Genomic DNA, 4693 nt, shown 5'->3' with positions numbered 1-4693 from the left:
CTTCTCTTTTGGTTGTACTAAATGACCAATTGCGCCAAATGGCGCAAAGACCTGTTTAAAACCATGTTCATGTGGAAAATATTAGCATTTTTTCAATAACCGTATATTTGAGTACATTTGATAAGAACTTATACCCCTATATATAAAGGAAATTAAATGCAAATATTTTCTTAAGGTAATAATGCCACAAATTAGATCATTGGTGGGTCAAGATAATTGAATCTGCAATTAGGAACTCCGAGTAGCTGTAAACTTGCATTAAAAAAGAGAGTAAACAATAAAATGTATCTAATACATGAACTTGTAACATTGTGTACAAGAAAAGTTAATAGAAATAGTGGTCAATTACATCATATAATTTGGTTCTATACTCTTGTGTATATATCCTGAATGCTACCCCGTTGTGATCAACTCTTTGTCCTTCGAATCGAATGGCACAGCTACTGCCCCTTGTGGAAAAAGAAAGGGGGACTTTGTAATACCCATAAATGTAAACTTATAATTGAAAAAAAAACACAAGCACCATATATAAGGATATATTACAAACTACAATGTAGTTTGTAGGCTCATTCTTCAATTGACATTCTGGACATCAAATCAAAATTATGAGGTATTGCTGTGAATTGCAAAACTTCTAAACCAGGTGCTAGCCTCAGAACATCCTTCAATATGTACCTACCACAAATTATAGTCAGATTAACAAAATATATATCCCTTTTTAGAAGCGGAAAGACACAACCATTTAAAATAGAGAAACTTGGCGGCATGCGGCATAAAGAAGATATTGCTCATGCTCGCTTGAGACAAGGAATATAGCTAAAGAATTTTCCAAACCCTGAGAACAAACTACAATAAACAGCCAATAAAATTCTAATATTCTACATATGCTGGACACATGGATGTTACTACAAAAAGGGAAGGCATCAACAAGCATAAGTATCTCAATTGTTAGCTACCAATATTAGCAAATATTCTGTTATGGGAAACTATTTGATGGTAGAAACTCTGAAAGACGCAAATAGTCATTCTTCACATCATCATCTTGCTGGTGACCAAATAAACACTATTGTTTCATTATCTCATGACAAGCTATATCAAACGCATTGTCTCCTTTCATTATGACAAACAATCTTACTATCAATGGATATGTTCTGGAAAAAGTTTTTTTAGTTCTCACAAATCTGCACATGTTCTCGCAAACTGTATGTGACATGTGCAGCTTTTAGAGAACTAAACAAGCTTTGTATAGAACATGTGTAGTTCAAGGCATTATTTCAGAAAGTCTAGCTGTGCCGAAAAAAACTTGAAACCAACACTGTAAAAAAGCGTGCCGAGGACTATCAAAAATTTGAACCTGGTCCAAGCACTTCCTAAAATACCTTGTTATGTTCTCTATGAGTGCACTCATTAATCTGTCAGTTGGTGTCATAAAGAGCATCTGCGAGACACTTTTGACTGTGCAGCAGCTAGTGTCATGTAAAAAGGGGTGGAATCATCAGGTGAAGATTTTGCATCCCTGAGTACAACTAATAAGGATATTGCACTCCCTCCTGGTTCTCCTACCAGCAAACAATCATATCAACATATGAACAATCATATCAACATATGAACCACATAGTTGCTGGAAAAACAATGGTTTCTAGGTGGCTGCCTCGTTTCCGAGAGAGAGAGAGAGAGAGCACGGGGCAGCCGCATCTCGGCGTCGAGGAGGCACAGAGACGGCCGGCCCCCCACCTCCCTTATTCTTATTGGGACAACACAAATTTTATGAGAAGATAACACACAAGAGATGTTTGATTTCTGGATACACGCACTTTCTGGATTGTGCGCATTTAAGCATGGAACAACATTCCAAGGAGAGCCATTGCAGGGCAAGAAAGTAAACCAACAATCAATAAAGAGAAGTGAGTTCATATCATATATGTTTAGCAATGTATCAGCACACATCAGCATTTATTTTTCTGAGAGATTCAATCAAAAATGAGAGAAATTTCCAAATTCTTACACCATCCATATTCCACCGGGATGCTCTATTTCTGAGTGACGCACATGCTATTTATACTTGGTAGCTAGGCATGCTAATACGGCCATCGCGGACAAAAGGTTAACATGTACACACTGTTTATCCATTAATATATATCCTAGCAGAGGAAAAATGCAAAAAAAAAACCTATCCGTAGAATAACAGTTCAGTATCACTATCTAAAATAGTACGTCAAAATAAATCATCTATCCTCATCAGTATGCAGTATACCATCCGTCATAGCTTGGAAGAGACCATATGAATCCTAACCAATTACCTGGAAGTGATCAGAACAAGAGTTTCCGGAGTAGCCACTGCTCTATGTGATTCCAGCTATAGCTACGGATTGACTGAACTTTTTAACACTGGGCTAGGGACTTCAGGCTTTGAGCTTCAGTCAGTAGGATATTCTATCGAAACAACCTAGACATTGTCCTCTTGCCTGATCTTGGTTGCACCTCGGATAGACCAGACCATGAAAGTAGAATCAACAATCAATAAGGCCTTGTAAGATCAGACTATGGTTTTGGTCGATGCCACACGTATGATCTATTTCATCCCAAAGAAGAAATAACATATGATTTGGATTGCAGTCTCTAAAAATATAGAATAGTTAAATAAACCGAGGGCCTACCAATCAATAATTTTATCTCCAGATGTCCTTTCATTAATTCAGGGCAATAACTCAATAGAGTAAAGCACATCATAGGACACACAGTTCAGATGCAAAGAGCAAATCCCCAGTTGAGTTCTACTCAACGACAAAAATGATGATACGAATTGTAAGCTAGCTAGCACATCTACACAAAGAATTAGCATGACAAATGCAAGGAAAATGGAGATAAATCTTCGACAGAGATTGAAGAAAGAAAACAGGATGAGCTCACCTTTGATATGCAATAGTACATTTAGTAATAACCAATTTCTTCCTTAATCATGCAGGTACCCAGAACCCTGCGCGTTGCAGCGGAAAAATAAGCTATTAAAAATGTAGAAAACTAACAAATATCATATAGTGCTTGAAAACAAAAGGCGACAGTTGGTAGAGGCGATTATATAAAGAAGTCAAAGCTGCCAACTTCCTCATGATCAGTTGTGCTACACATTAAAACAAACATCATTCAATTTTTTTTTGCTAAAGACTGTAATTATTAAAATCTATGTAACATCTCAAAAGATTTATCTAACTGGAAAAATCAAATAACAATGTACTGAATGGATATCTATTGAAACATATAGTGCTAAATAGCATGGTAGCGTTACAATATTTTTGTTTGTTATTCCTATATCTGTTGTGCGGTCAGTCGAAACGAATAAATAGATTACTCTATGTTTTTAAGGCGACGCCTTACCGCCTTAGGGAGGGGGGGCGCTTTGGCGCCTAGGCGACGCCTAGGCGGGCGCTTTGGACGCCTAGGCGCCCAAAGCGGTCGATTTTCCAAAGCGGAGGGGGAGCGCTTCGACGCCTAGGCGTCGCCTAGGCGTCGCCTTAGGGACGCCTTTAAAACATAGAGATTACTAATTAAGAATTCTACTTAATGAAGTATCTAAACTTTTTTTGCGGGTAAATGAAGTATCTAAACTGACAGTTGGTAGAGAAAATGCAAAGATATCAAGATATCTCTAGAAACATGTTCTTCTTGGTCTTTCATGTAGAAGTCTTTGTCAGCAGAAGAACCAAGCGACTCCGTGATGAAATATTTCTCGTAGCTATCAATTGAAGTTGACGGTAAAATAATGACAAAACCATGCATCCAGGTATATGACATCAATGTATTACTTGAGGTATTGTGCTAGTATTGATATGGAATATCATTAAGCAGAAAACAATATGTATACCATAGGTACGGAAAAACCTTAAGCAAAAGCATAACAATCTTATGTCAATTCTATAATTATATGCTATGTTAGAAAAGGTAACATTTCCTATAATAAATGGATATTTGATATTTCTCATGCAGAACTCTGCTTGTGCCTGAAATACCATTTATATGATTAACGATATGGACACTTTATTATCTTCTAGGAGCAACAAAATATGAGTTCAGAACGGTACAGAATGACATGAATAGAACGTTAGAAATACTATGGTGCATTGCCGTTCAGAACTGGCCAAAATCTACCACTTTAATTGCCTCTGTATGCAGGCATTCTACAGTACGGTGGATGGAAAGGGCCGTGACAAAGAAAAGAAAGTATTGCCTCTAGGCATGCAAATATAATGCAACGGGTAGAGCTCTGTTTCTTCAAATGGATAAAAAATAATTTACCTTGCTCGCTTATGAAATACATGATCGTCCCCGGTTCACAACTCTCATATGTGTGACCAATAATCCAGTACCAAAATCTGCATATGCTGCCTCGTTCTTAGTTACAGTATATGCAATTGAACAAAGCAAACTGGGCAAAAAATAAACTACCATGGAAAGTCAAGAGTACTTCCATATCATAATCTTCTACGCAAGCATAGGAACATGAGCTCTATAGGAGGACATGGTTGGACACCGACTCTTGTAGATGATGAATCTGATTTGCATTGTTGCACACCGACTCTTGTAGATGATGAATCTGATTTGCATTGTTGCACACCGACTCTGTTTTCACAGTGAAACAGAACAAATAAAGCAACATGACGAATTCTACTGATTATTGCAAATCATCAATCTTCAC

The 4693-nt window shown here is 37.3% G+C and overlaps 1 long non-coding RNA gene across 5 annotated transcripts in view; it reads right to left on the bottom strand.

Moving 5' to 3' along the window:
* Nucleotides 1–266: 266 nt before the first annotated feature.
* The window catches only part of LOC119363462, a 6134-nt gene continuing 1707 nt past the window's right edge, over nt 267–4693 (bottom strand). For 3 of the 5 annotated variants that reach the window (XR_005173987.1, XR_005173988.1, XR_005173990.1), the window contains 4 exons: nt 4444–4617; nt 4294–4370; nt 2911–2977; nt 267–675 (listed from right to left, as the gene is read on the bottom strand). This is a non-coding gene — a long non-coding RNA (uncharacterized LOC119363462). Of the gene's footprint in view, nt 676–1379; nt 1560–2910; nt 2978–4293; nt 4371–4443; nt 4618–4693 lie in introns of all 5 variants that reach the window. The other 2 variants (XR_005173991.1, XR_005173989.1) reach the window with 2 other exon arrangements.

This window comes from Triticum dicoccoides, chromosome 2B (assembly GCF_002162155.2).
Source record: "Triticum dicoccoides isolate Atlit2015 ecotype Zavitan chromosome 2B, WEW_v2.0, whole genome shotgun sequence".
Taxonomy (NCBI): domain Eukaryota; kingdom Viridiplantae; phylum Streptophyta; class Magnoliopsida; order Poales; family Poaceae; genus Triticum; species Triticum dicoccoides.
The sequence above is the reverse complement of the archived record's forward strand: the minus strand, read 5'-3'. Positions and strand labels throughout refer to the sequence as shown.